The following is a 15546-nucleotide window of genomic DNA, read 5'->3' as shown; positions in this document are numbered from 1 at the left end:
CATCAATTTCCCCCTTTTTGATGATGACAAACTTATAGACGATATTCCCTCTGAAAACCAGATTCCACTTGTTCCCCCTGTGAGGCAGACAATCTATTTCAAAGCATCCACAAGTATGTTATCAACATAGTGGCATTTCCTCTGCGAGCTGGAAGACTAGGTTGTTGCCCACTAAAGGGTCCTTCAATCATAGACAACACACATCAAGCTTTCCCCCTTGATTTTAGCATATCTTCCCTCTTTGAATCACAGCACCACATATATTCATCATACTCTCATATCATCAACATATCTTCCCCCTTTTGGCATCTTCAAAAAGGAAATAGACCATATCTAGTAAGAGATACAATGAGCAGAAAAATACGAGCAGACGAGCAATAGTGCACGAGAACAATGTAATAGCCCAAAAATAAATAGTAGTTCAAACAGTGCAAACATATGTTAAATAAACTACCATTGTGCCAGTCAGAAAAAGAAAGGTCAGACATGGGAGGAGGGAACAAGGACAGGTGGGAAATGCTACGGATTGATTACTGGGGATGATCCAGATCATGAAGAAGTTTGTCAATTTTCTCAATTTGTGAACCCTGGTCTTGGAGCAGTTGGCTCCTAAGATCTTCCATCTTAGCTTTCAACTGATCCTTCAGAGGAGCGTTCTCAGCCTTCAGCTGCTGAATTTCTGCACTGGCTGCCTTTAGTGCTTTGGTTAGGATAATGGTAGAACCCGCTCCTTTAGCCGCACACTCACAGTCTTTCAGAGTAGCTCTGGAGAGTAAGTTCTCTTCTGTTCTTAAGGTAGCTTTTCCAGTTCTTATATTGAAATGCCCAAGCACCTTTGTCAAGAGAAAGTCATAAGGAAGACCAGGTTCATTTTCCCCCGTGCTTACTGCATTGATCATATGTTTGATCAGGATAGCTGGCAGATTGATTGGTTCAAAGGCTGATAGGGCTTCCATGAGTACCAAATGTGTCGTATTGACACTGCCATTCCCTCCAACTCCCGGTATAAGTACCTTGTCCACAAATTCAAAGATCAGTTGGTAAGTATGCGCGAGCTCCTTTTTGGAGAGTTTTCCTGAGAAGGTTGACATTCCTTTCTTAACGATCACATTTTTGAAGGAGGTCGAAACCCTTCCAGTCACATCCCTCAGCCCTTCAGCTTTTACTCCCAAGATTTTGGCTAGCACTGATTCAGTCAAAACAAACTCTGTCACGTTCACTGTTAGAACCAGAGTACTGTCATCAAGATGATGTAGATTTGTAAACAGTTCAATCACTTCAGCTTCATACACGCACGGAGCCGGCGGAGTAAGAAGATGAGTCCAATCTTGAAATTCCACCATTTCCAACAGTTCTTTCATCCCATTCTCCTATCATTGGTTTACATCAATCATCACTCCAAAGAGAATCTTCCATGTTTGGAGATGTCCCTCTCTCAGTCCACTTCCATGTCTCTTAGAGGCATTCGGTTCTTTACTTGTACTTATCCTCCTCTTTTTTTGAGAAGCAGACTGAGTATCACGTTCCTCTCCTACTGTCTTTCCCTTTGATTTCCTTTTCTTGTTTTCCTTTGGCTTCGCACCACCGGAGGTCTGTTTGTGCACATAACAAAGTATGATTTCTCCATCAGAATCAACATTTTCTCCTGAGTTTTCTTTTGAGGCACCTGGTGCTTCAGTATAGATGGGGCACTAGGTTTTCTTCTCGGGGTGGGAGACGGGTAAGACATCAGCAATATTTTATTCCCTGTTAAGATTTCCAATCTATTTTCCTGCAGAGTTGTCAATGTTATCTCTTCCCTTTTTAACCCCTCCACTTCTTTCTCTGATTCTCTCGAAGAAGAGTCTGACGATAGCAGGTATACATCTGCATCACTTTCCATGAGGTCGAAAGGTTTTCTTTGGCCAAAGAAACCAGATAAGGATGTAGATTTTCTCGAAACTCTTCGTCTACTAGTTTTCGAAGGGACGAGTATGGGGGATTTTGGAATTGGTTCAGAGGTAATTTAGTTAGAGGAGATTGAGCGCTCTGAGGATGATGGTTTGGGGACCATTTTGATTTGGTTTGAAAAGAGTTTGGTGATTCTTGTACTTGGTGAGAATAGAAAGATATGAGTTGGTTCAGACAGCCTTATGTAAGGCAAATGAGGTAATGAGAGATTCTGACGGTGTGAAGATTTTAGTAAGTGAGGAAAGAGAAAGACGAGAGTGATGTATTTAAGGTATCCGAGATGGCAGTTTAGGACAGGTGTAACAGGACGGACAGATTAGTTCAGAAGTGAAACGTCTATTGGAAGGTTTAAAGTTTGAATTTTGAATTAGGAGATGCTTGACCGACTTGGCACTTAAGTAGTTCGGAACATAAGGAAGTACTAAAAGGACAACTAACCTTAGTCCATGCCAGGTTCATCATCGCTTGAAGCACACCGTCTGTAATGCTTTTCACTATCCCCTGATCGTCTTGTACTTGATTGTCCTCCCTCTAAGTTTAGTTGAGCAGCCATTTGAACGCTTCTTTCTAGGTGTTAACCTTTTAGAAAGAACCTGCTCTGACACCAATTGTTAGAGGCTGTGCGTCCACCAAACAGTATATGGAGAGACCTGGTTGTCTACTAGTTCTCTCAGACAGTGCACAAGGTAAAGAAGACAAGATTTTACCATGGAAAATTCCTTGCTCAAGGGATTAAAAACCACGACCTACCCCAGTAGGATTTCAACTCCACTACACCGAGCAACTCAGATTACAACTTATTGTAAACTAAGAATTAACTCCCATAATCCCTCACCCTTGCAATGGCTATCTTGTAATCTTCACACAGTGACTAACTCTAGCCACCCACAACTAAGGTTGATTACCTCTAGCCAAACTTAACTAATACACCTTAGACTAACACTAGCCAAGGGTACCACTTAATAGATTAAAAGGTAAACTGCCTAACAACAACTAAGAATTTGAAGTACTTACAAATAGCTTCTTTTAGAGAAGAGTAGGTCTACAAGTTAAAGCACATGAAATAAAGCTTAAAAACAAACTAAAAGACTAAAGCATCTTCAGTGTTGGAAGCAGGTCCTTCAGTTTGTGATTAGCTTTGTTGAACACTTGGAGAGTCTTGCGATGGCTGCACCTTTTGAGTGATTTTTAGGTTTTCCAAGTGATACATAATATATTGCAATACTCTTCCAAGTTTGACCTAAAGCATGGGCCACATCAACTGCTATACTTTTCAGCAGCACATATGCAGTGAGTGGCACAGCTTTACATCCCTTCTTGCCTTTCGATCGTACGAGGTACGGTAGAGAACAGATCACGGACGCATCTCTCTGCGGTTCTAAAGTCAGTTTGACAATCATCAAAATACAAACAGTTTGACAATCATCAAAATACAAAAGGCACTTGGACTAATCAATGTCATATTTCATTTTTTTTCCCTCCAGAAATCAGCTCTATTTTCTTTTTTTATCCTCTAGCCTCGTCGTGCACTAAGATACATCTCCACGCAATACTCATTAGGGTTAGCTAGATGACGAATGCGATCGACATACTCCAATCCAAAATAAGTAAATTTTTAGCACTTTTTCTTTAGTCCAAAAAATAAATAAATTTTTCAATGTTCAAAGAGCTTACTTAATTAATTATTTTCAAAGTTACCCTTCTCTCTAATGTGTTTTTCAAATTCCAACGCTAACTATTTCTTCTTTTAAGAAAAGCTTGGGGAAAACAAAAGGGTGATATTATCTTTTAATTTTTTGGTAAGTAAATATTTTATTTACCAAATGGGAGTATTTACAGCTCAAGACCATATTGCAAAACTGGCACACAAGAGTGGACATAGCCCCAAACCTGGTCCAGACTCAACTGAAAGAACTATGTATCTTCTATACTACTACAAACTGTATAGGAATGCACCCATTAACTGGGATAGAAGTTCTGGATATATTGATAAGAATCAGGTTACTTGAATAAAAACAAGAAAACAAAGATTAAAGACGAAATCTAAAGATATGTGAATTTCAAGATTAAGTGATAAGAACCCAAATTATTCTTAGTATTCAAAGTTAGATGATTAAAACTAATTACGATACAAATAGAGTCAATTCAAGAACTTATATCAAAAGGTGATCTAGGCCCATATTTCAAAGAAATTAGAGACAACAATTAGTATAAGACTAATTACCTTCTTTAATTTATGAATAAGAACCAAAAATATCACGTACAAATTAATCTTATCTCATTCTTATAAGGTTGCAAGATAAATCCAAAGTAGCCACACGCAAAGGTGTAAAGAAGAGAAACTCTCAAATAATAATAATGTTTGTGTCCTGAAACATAACAAAATTCACCCCTATATATGGAAAAACCTATACCAAATAGCATGCGATTCGAATTCTACTTTTGTGGAAATAATAACTTATAAAACCGAACTAGGAAACTTTTAAACTAGGAAACTTTAAACCAGGAAATTAAAGCTTGTAAAATAACCCAAAACTACTTAACAAATTAAGAATAAGGGGAAAAAAGGACAAATTCCATGCTTCCAAAACACACGCCTAAAACAGCCCCATATTTGCACCAAAACTCACGTGAAACTTCAGCCAATTTTTGACTAAACTGATCAAGTCCATTCCAGCCACATATTGGACGTGACGTGCAGCCTTTTTGGGCTTGATTCTCCTTCCTTTGCTGGCTAAAGTTTTAGCTCCTTTCTTGAGTTCTTCTTGGGCTTCATGTGGGCCCTTTCTTTTAGGCTCCATGTGGGCTCAAACTTCCTTCTCTTGGACTTGGGCTTGTACTTTTCAATACGTGTAGCCCACTCCTCGCTATAATTCTTGGGCTCATCTTTGGATATTTTTTCCACGATAAACATTTTCTGATTTTCCATTGAAGCCCCGTTAACTTTAATAGATGTATGCCACCATGGATGCTATCATTCCCCTCTTCTTGAAAACAATTGGTCCTCAAATTTGAATCTCGCAAAATTAAGAAGACGTGTACTAGTAAACAACATCCATTAATCATACGCAACGATGGAAGGAACAAAACAAGATAGTGACCCTGTGTCCACTTAACCCAATTAAGCCTAGCATGTATAAATACACCCTCATAAAGCATGTGGACATCATTATCCCAATAAAAAAAAATTCCTCATATAAGCACAACAACAATCACGTCTAGATGACATTAGGCCTGTGCACAAATCGGTTCAACCCGAATTTTCGAACCGATTCGAAACAATTCAGATAATTCAATTTGTATAGTACAATTCGATTTCGATTTACAAATACAATTCGATTTCGATTTACAAATGCAATTTTAAAATATTACGGTTTAACGGTTCGGATACGGTTGGCTTTAATTATCAATCAAACCGAGCCGAACAAACCGAATTTATATGCCACTAATGACTAATACTCTAATAGTCTAACTATATATACGCTTAATACTTAATAGTGAAGTAATATTTATTTAACTTCAGAAGTGGTGCAAATGAATGTCTGCATGCACAACTTGGACTGGATATTCATGGCCTTCTTGTTGGCCTCAAGCTGACTTCCCTTTTGGTCTTTCATCTTTTCAGCGTTCTTCTCACGTGCCATCTTTGCCTCGACCCACGACTTTGTTTGTTCTTTGATCTTACCCTATACAAATTAGAGTTTTTTGTTTTTGCTTTTTTGAGGATGCAAACTGAGTTATTATGCTTATCTGCTTGCAAGTTGCAAGATGCTAGATTATTAATTTGGTATATGTAATGTGGTGTTGGCGAATTTTTATGCTTGCACAAGTGGTCAAGCTCTTGTTTCGCTATTTATATGCTATTATGCTTGCAAGTTTATGGTTTTTTCTTGGTTACCGTCTTGGTTATAAGACTGCAAATTTAGAATCTCATTATTTTTTGTTTGTTTACTCTAAAACTGAAATGAAAATAGTTGCTTGTTTAAATTTCAAACAAACTGAACAAATCGATTTGTGTAACCGAACCGAAATAATAAAAAACGAATCGAATTGAACCTAGAATGGATCGAGTTTGGTTGAGAATTTTAGAAAGTTGAAATTCAATATTTCAACTTGATGAGGGCCAAAATTGAACTGAACCGATTCGTGCACAGGCATAGATGACATAGGGAATGATACGTGCCTCTTCAATTTAGTTCTATCAAAAAGTATTCCAATGGGTATGGCAAAGACTACATAAGATCCCTAAAATATACATCAAATTGAACACTTTTGTGATATAGCAAGCATCCTCAATTACACCTCCCACAAATTCTTCCACATAAAATCTATTCACATAGGCACAAGAGTTTTCAAGAAAGATAGAAGAACCCTTAAATTCCAAAACAAAATCTCCATTAAGTTCGAGCTCATTATCGGGATCATCAAAAATATATTCTTTAACCCATTGAATTCTAAGTAATTGCTCAAATTCTCAAACAAGGATTCATGGATATGTTCAATAAAAATTATATGATCACTAGTATCATAATAATCATGTATCTCCCCATTACTAGTAGCAAACACCTTTTTAAGCTCACAATCACCAATACTTGAAGAATCATGTCTCATCGCATAGAAAGAATCTTATTCCAACAAGGTATCACATGAAAACTCATTAGACACTAGAATAAGAGCAGGGGAATCATCTAACTCATTCGCAAGCCTACTCCCACAAACATCATACTTATTTTTAAAAAGTGGGAATCCACAATCAACACTGTTATGCTCAATTTTAAAAGGGAGCATATTACTCTGATGCTTGAATTAGATATTATAGTTAATGACTTAATATATAGCAAAATAGCATCATCCTCAAAATTAATAAAGTCGCAACATAAGAATTAAGAGTGTAGTTCATTACCTCCAAAAAGACCTTAGGTGTTTTAGGAATCCCAAGAATGTAAATAAACCAATTATACATATCGTACTTGGTCTTATGTGACAAAAGAACAACTTCACCTCGTTTTCCCTTATTCACGGGTGTTAGATCGACAACTGCCTTGTTGGACTTCTTGTCATGAGTCTTACCTTGGATAGCACCAAAACAATTTTCTTTACCTTTATCCTTCTCATCAAAGTGCACTTTTTCTATGCGACATGTAATTTCAATCACCTTAGGATTATATTTATCCAATGATGGTTCTTCAATGTAAACTTTTCCATGAGTACCTAGAAGAGAGTAAAAACAACTAGAAGTAGAAGTAAGAATGTTCGAGTTAGAATAAGAAATAACCTCACTCAAACTCTTTTCTTTTTCTTTCTCACTCTCACGATCATCCATCTCCTTTCTATTTTGTGGTCATCTCTCTTTTCTTTCCTCTCATTCTCACTTTTTTTTCTCACTTGACATCTCATTCTCTTCACTAAACACAACCTCTCATTTTCCTCTCTTGAGATGTCAACATGCACTCCCTAATTTCTCTCATTCTTTTCTCTCTCAAAAAGTTCCATTGCTTCCCTCACACGTTTCTGATCTTCATACGCTTGGGATGGAGTTAAAGGTGCAAGTATATATTTTCTTCTATTTATCTTAAAAGAAACTTTATTCTTTCTACTATCATGAATTGCATTCCTATTTAATATACATGGACGTCCAAGCATAATATGACAATCTTGCATCAGAATTACATCACAAAGAACATTATCAAAATACTATCCAATGACAAAAGAAACCATGCATTGCTTTGTTGCCTTAAGCTCACCGAAATCATTCAACCATTGCGGCTTATAAGGAGTAGTGTGTTTGATGCATGTAAGTTCCAACTTCTCCACCACATGAACTCACCACGTTAGCACCACTTGCACTATCAATAATCATCGAGCAAATTCTACCCTTCATCCCACATCTTGTATGAAAAATATTTTTCCTCCTTAAATCAGCTGCGGTGACATTCACATCCTCCAATGGTGTTGTCATCATATAGGGCACTTCAGCTGAGTTGGTGTCATTTTGAGTTCTAGTTTTAATTTCCTTACCTATTTGAGATATCTCAAGAAAATATCAAAGAAACAAGTATTTCTCAATTTGGCTCTTTTTTTCTCTCTATTGATCTCACCATCTCTTGCTTTTTTCCACTCAAATTTCTACCTTTGGCTGTATCCTTTAGAATTTATATATTAACCCTATTAGTAACAAATTGATGTAAGATATAGAAGGAAAAAGAATTTATCAACTCCCAAACAAATTGGATTTTGAGGAGACAAGAAAAACACCAATTTGTGTAAAAAAAAAGAAAACTCCAAATTTGCCCTCTTCTTGGTTTTCTTCTTGATACTGGAAACCAAGAAACACAAAAAATTCAGAGTTTCTTGAAAAGAACTTAATTCTCAAGCGATTGAACTTGCTCTTCTTATCTCCCTTTTCTTTTTTCTTTTTTTTTGCTCCCCCCCCCCCCCTCCTCTTTTTTGCTATGTAGCTTACCTTCTAAGCTACTACAATAAATAATTATTTTCTTTTTTTGTTTTTTTTTGTTTTGGCTAAGAAACTCCCAAGATTATCAAGAATGATACCTTGATAGAACCGCTCTGATACCACTTAATAAGAATCAGGTTACTTGAATAAAAACAAGTGTTACACTAAGTATTTTCGTACATCAAGTTTCTTCATGAATTGGTTGCTATAGATTCGAAAGCGGAGTTATTTCCGAGGATATGTGAGATTGAGCATACGAGGGTTTAAGTCCATGCTTAATCTAAGTTGAGAGGATTAAAGGTTGAACGAATTGACGAGAATATATTTCGAAAAAAGTTGGGTTTTACGGTTAAGTATACGGACAGTATAATATTTACGGACCATATATTTGATTTATCCCCCACCGTAAATCGATTCCAGTGGGGGAGAGCCATTGATTGGATTTTACTATCTAATTATACGGGCCGTATAATTTTTACGGTCCGTAAAAGTGGACCGTAAATTTAAGTCGGTGCCAGATTTTTGTATGTTATATTTCGTACACCCTCATTTTTATCTCATTTCCCTTTATTTCCTCAGACTCAAAACACCTCTAGAAACTTCTCCAACTTATGTGACCAACCCCAAGTGTAATCGAGGATTAAAAAGTAAGAATCAAGAGATTCAAGTGCTAGAAAGCTCACTAGGGCTAGTAGAGTTCAAGTATCTCTTTGGTGTTGAAGTTGGAGGTTTCATCCTAGTGAAGTAATTTGATCCGGAACTTATTATTGTGTGATTAAGCTAAGGTTTCATCTCTATTACATGTTCTTGAGGTTGTTTGATTGTTATACAACTTGATTGAAGGAAGGAAGTGAAAAAGGAAGTTCAAATACGGATTAGAGACCATGTTGGGTTTATGGGCTGTTTTGATCATGTTGTTGTTGTGTTATTAAGATGATTTCCTTGTAGTTGGTTGGTAGTTGATGTTTTTTTCTTGTTGTTATGATTTTGCTAGAAGGGTATGTAGAGAAGAGGTGTGTAAATACCGTATAAGAGGCTTATTTGAGGTTGTTGTTGTGTTGTTGGCAGTTGGATGTGTTGTGATGGTTAAGAAATAGGGGAAATGCTGCCCGTTTCACTTTAGAATTGAGTTATCATTGATATACGTGATATGCTAGCGCCATCTAAGTTGTATATGTATTCCCTTATTATAGGATTGGCGCTCTAGTTGTGATAAGCTCGTTGTTGGATTGCTTGGACGACTTGAGGTATGTTAAGGCTAACTTTCCTTCTTTTAGGCATGATCCTTATGAACGAAAAGTAAATGTAACGCTACTCCATAATGAATTCTATTCTTAGTAGCTAGGGATGTTCCATGTTGATTCATGTTCCAGTAAGGATGTTCAGTATGTTTTTCTTCTGATTCAGTGAGATTCATAGTCACATGTTAATGGAAATGCTATCTCATAACAATGTTCGGAGGTATCACGACCTTACGTCACTCCGACAGATTCAGGATGTACTCTTATCATATTCATGCATGGCACTATATATATATTCAGACCTATGACCCCTCAGGCGTTATATACGCATATATTATGTATTATATATGGGGTATGGGGAAGGTGACGGCATTATATACGCACTATCACCTGATCAGCTGGTCACATGATGATGCCCACAGAGGCTGATATGATACGATGGGATGCCCACATTGGCTTGACAGGCGTTATATATGCATATATATATATATATATATATATATATATATATATACACACACACACACATGACCTTTATGTATGCATGCACAGTATTTATGTATATCATTGGCCCACAGAGGCAGTTCAGACATACAAGTTGCATTTATTTCATCCTATGTTCTCTTATGTCTCTTTCATGCCTTACATACTCAGTACTTTATTCGTACTGACGTCCTATTTACGGGGTCTTTGCGTTTTTATGCCGCGGTTCGAGTGAACGGAGTTGACGATCATTTGTTGTTGTTGTTATTGGTCTTCTTGTTCGAGTTTCTTTGTTGTGTTTTGGTACGTTATACTTTTGTGTTCATATGAGTATGGCGGGGCCCTGTCCCGACCTTGTTATGTCATATACTCCAGTAGAGGCTTGTAGACAGTCATGGTATAGTTAGACTCTATATGGCCCTTTGACCCACATTTTATCTTTATAGTATTGCACGTTAGCCTTGTCGGCTTGCATAGTTTTTGTCCGGTTTAGTTGTATAGTGTATCTTCTTGGGCTCATTCCTTTTTCAATATATCTCTTAAATGATTTACCAGAATCTCATCTGGTGAACCCGAGGTCCACTCTTATTTATGATCATGATAGGAAAGCATGTTTAGCGGTGCTAGGCAGGTAGGGCCCGGGTGCCAATCATGGCCCTCTAGTTTGGGCTGTGACAAATTTGGTATCAGAGTAGTCGCATCCTAGGGTTGTCTACAAGCCGTGTCTAGAAAAGTCTTGTTTATGGTGTGCTGTGCACCACACTTATAAACAGGAGGTTGCAGGGCATTTAGGAAGATTGTCCTTCTTTCTTATCTTAGATCGTGCGATAGAGTTGTACCATCAGGATTTCTTTTCTAATAATTTATTATGATTTCAGCGATGCCTATGACGAGGAGAGCTTCAACTAGCTAAAGAGGTAAAGTTGCAGCGTAAGGTACGGTCGGGTGCCGCCGGTCGAGGGCCAGGGTGAGTCTCATAGTGAGGCCCCATCTCACTCTTCTCAGAGCCTTTCCGTTCCAGTGGATCCCGAGAGGCTGCAGCTACAGTACCCCCAGTTCCTCCACATGATGCATCAGGCCAGGAGATGCGAGATGTTATTCAGTTGTTGACTCAGTTAGTGGCTGCTCAGGCCCAGTGTCAGGGTACGGGTACTGGTTATGGTGACAGGGCTGTTAGTGCCAGGGTTCGAGACTTCATCAATTTGGACCCTCCAGAATTCTTTGGATCGAAACCAGATGAGGACCCGCAGAATTTTATAGATCGGATGCTGAGGACATTGCGGGTAATGCATGCTTTAGACACTGAGTCAGTAGAATTAGCTTCGTACCGGTTGCGAGATGTTGCTATTAAGTGGTATGAGACCTGGGTGTCATCTAGACGGGCTAATACACCCCCAGCAGTATGGAAGGAGTTCACAGAGGCTTTCCTTTGGCACTATTTTCCAGCAGAGGCCCGACCGGCTCGAGTAGATCGATTTTTTAATCTATGCAAGGGGACTACGAGTGTTCAGGAGTACAGTCTTCTTTTTAATTCATTAGCTAAGTATGCTTCCACGGTTGTAGCTGAGATGGAGGATCAGGTACACCGATTTGAGAGTGGACTTGGGCCGTATTTGATTAATGATTGAATGACGACCGCACTTCAGAGGGGTATAGATATCTCTCATATTTAGGCATACGCTCAGGGCTTAGAGGAGAGGAAGCAGCAACAGTGGAGTGATCGAGAGCCTAATAGGGGTCAGAGCAAGAGAGCTAGATCTTCTAGATCTTTTGGTAAGTATCAGGGTGGTCATAGACAGTAGTTCTCTAGGCGTTCAGCCTATTCAGTGGCTAGTGTGCCTTTATAGTTCCTAGAATCAGGGTGGATAGACCCAATTATTTTGAGCCGAGCCAGAGTTTTAGGGCTTCTAGTTCCCAGTTCAGAGGTGGTTCTAGCCAGATGAGGCCATCTCTATGGTGATGTACTCAGTTTGGTAAGTTGCACGGCGGACAGTGTTGTTTGGTTTCAGATGTGTGTTATACATGTGGTCAGCCAGGCCACATTATGTGAGATTGCCCTTCGAGGGGTGGTAGAGGTGTAGTTTAGCCGACAGGATCTGTAGCTGGTTCTTCATCATCGGTACGCCCTTCTAGGTAGGGTTCTCAGACACCAGCCAGTCATAGTAGAGGCAAAGGTGTAGCGTCCAGTTCGAACGGTCCTCAGAATCATATTTATGCATTGGTTGGTCGACATGATCTTGAGTCATCACCTGACGTTGTCACAAGTATACTATCAGTCTCCTCCCATAATGTATATGTATTGATCTATCTATCCTCTCATAATGTATATGTATTGATCTATCTAAGTTCAACGTTATCGTATGTTACTCCTTTTATTGCTGGTAATTTTGGGGTGGAACCCGAGTCGATTAGACCTTTTGAAGTGTCTACATATGTTGGTGATCCCGTGATAGCTAGACGAGTATGCAGAGGTTGTTTATAGTCTGTAATCATCATATTGTAGCTGATTTGATTAAGTTAGATATGGTGGACTTCGATGTTATTATGGGAATGGACTGGTTGGCATCTTGTTATGGTAACATTGATTGCAAAACAAAGACGGTTTGGTTTCAGTTTCCAGGAAAGCTAGTCTTTGGAATGGAAAGGTAATACAGCTTTGCCGAGAGGTAGGTTTATTTCCTATCTCTGGGCAAAGAATATGATCACAAAAGGTTGCATTTATCATATAGTTTGAGTTCAGAACGCAGAAGCAGAATCACCGGCTCTTCATACGCGCGCAGTGGTTAACGAGTTTCCAGATACGTTTCCAGATGAGCTTCCAGGCCTTCCGCTAGAGCGGGAGGGAGATTTACTTTGCTATCGATGTTTTACCAGATACTCAGTCGATATCTATTCCTCTTTATAGGATGGCACCTACTGAGTTGAGGAAGATGAAGGAGCAGTTAAATGATATCAGACCTAGTACATCGCCGTGGGAGCGCCTGTGTTGTTTGTAAGAAAAAAAGATGGCTCGTTACGAATTTGTATTAACTACAGGCAGCATAATAAAGTGACGATAATGAATAAGCACCCGCTTCCGAGGATTGATGATTTATTTGACCAGTTACGGGGTACCAGATGTTTCTTAAAGATAGATCTGAGGTCAGGATACCACCAAGTTAGGGTCAAGGAGAAAGAAATTCTGAAGATAGCTTTCGGAACCAGATTGTGACACCTCGCATTTTGAGTCCTCGGATATTTCGAGACAATGGCGGAAAGTTTAGGGTAAGGTCACTTTTTGGTTTCGTTGTAAGGCGTAAGTCGTTGGAAAATATTATTAGTATGGAAATAATGAGAAAGACTGAGGGCAAAAATGGAAAATTTGCAAAATGGCATTTTGGTAATTTTGTAGAAAGACGAGGGACAAAATGGTAATTTCACATTAACTCTAGAAAAAGTCATGAAAGGAGGAAATCAAGAGAATTCTAGAAAAAGGAAAAATAAAGAAAAAGGAGGGAAATTTCTAGAGGGGCATGTGCCCCTCACATGACTCTTAAATATATATATATATGTGTGTGCTTGTCATCTTTTAAGGAAGAGAGGAAAAGAAAGAAAGAAGTGAAGAAAAAGAAAGAGAAGAGGGGCGGCTAAGGGGGCTGGCCGAAACCAGCCCCTCCAACTTGGTCTTGAAAAATTCGTTGCTTCATGTTTCCTTATCAATTAGAAGGCCCTTGTCGACATGGAGTGATTGTTGGAAGAGGAAAACTATTCGTTTTGTAAAGGGGAGTTCGTGAGTAGGTGTGGCAAGAAAAGGTATGATTCAATTTTATTTTATATGTGTTATGCATGATTTGTGGTTGTTGTGGAATGTGTAAATAAATGAAATTCATGAAGTCATGGTGTAGTAGTGTTGGCCGTGTGCATGGTTTGTTTGAGTAGAAAGGATGAATAAATTTTATTTGGTATTATGATTGTTGTGGTTGTAGATGATTCATACACATTGTAGAATGTGGAATTGGAAGAAATTCATGAAATATGAATTTGTGGGTGTTGGCCGTATGGTCCCCTTTGCATGTGTAGTTGGAAATGAATAAATTATCATTGGTATTTTGGTTGTCGTCGTTGTGAGTTTCATGATGGAAAATGAAGTTTCAATAATCCGAGTTAAAATTTTAATCGTATGGGTTTAATCGGAAGAAAGTGTAGTCTGGATATAGTTTCTTGAAATTTCGGAACGAAGTTGTAAATGCACGCATCGTGATGTAGTATGTGAATTTGGAAGAAAGAAATGTCTTTGTTATGTTTCTATGGAATTTGGATGATGTCGGGCCATGAGGTACATTGGATAGATTATTTTGAATATTGTATGGGTTACTTGAAATGTTTTTAAATCATGTGGAAATGGTTGCGGATTGGTAATTGAGTATATGAGCATTGGAATTAAATTGAATGTAAGTAGTATGTTATGGAATTGTAAGAAAAAGATTGAGAATGTTAGAATGTATTTTGGGTTGAAAATTGGCATTATTAATGATAGTTTGGCCGGGTTGAATCCCGGGTTCTTTGTTGATGTTGATTTGGGCCGAGCCATATTCTCGGGATGGTGTATTTACGGAGGAAATCGCCGAAATTTCGGTAGCTTATAAATGAACTTGCATGAAATTAAGGCGAAAACAAGTCGATGAATCTAATGATCATATGGATCCTTTTGAATGTAGAAAAGCAAGTTGGGATAAACAAGTATAGCTAGCAAGGCGGCACAGGTATGTAAGGCTTACCTTTTCTTTTATGGCATGTCTTAGAGCCGATAGGCTATGATATAATATGCATTTGAGGTAACTCTGTCCTTGACTCCTAAGTACATTTATGATTCGATTTATGTTATATATATATATACATAAGCATGTCACATGAATAAATTTTAGTATGATTGAAAAAATGAGTAAGTATGAAAAGGCCTTGTACTAAAAAGAGTTACGTAAGTACGAATACTCATAGCACGTATGTTGTCTCGATTTTGGTTCGAAGTGGGCCACGATTTCCGACCCTCCCTTATGTACGTCGTATGGCACCGGTATGTTTAACATCATTTCCCCGAAAGTTCCGTATGATTAAATGTTCCTTACTTCGTAAATGATCTCGGATTTTGCGTTTGAAAGTCTGTTCGGTATGATATGCTTTGACCACCGGATCTGATACGTCCTGGCGTTCTGACGCAATAAATTGCAACGTCCGGTAAGGATTGATTTGAAATTTGCTTCTGAGCCTCAGATGTCGGTAAGCACATTCGTCTCGTCGAGTCGAATTTTTATGCATATGTTTACGCACTACTGCGCCGCGCGCGACTCAATGTATCTTTCACCGAGTCCCGGCCGGGCATGTTATGATTTCGTGTGTACGTTACGATACGATTATGATTCACCGAGTCCCGGGCCGGGA

This window comes from Lycium ferocissimum, chromosome 5, assembly GCF_029784015.1.
Source record: "Lycium ferocissimum isolate CSIRO_LF1 chromosome 5, AGI_CSIRO_Lferr_CH_V1, whole genome shotgun sequence".
Lineage (NCBI taxonomy): Eukaryota > Viridiplantae > Streptophyta > Magnoliopsida > Solanales > Solanaceae > Lycium > Lycium ferocissimum.
This window is presented reverse-complemented; position numbering follows the sequence as displayed.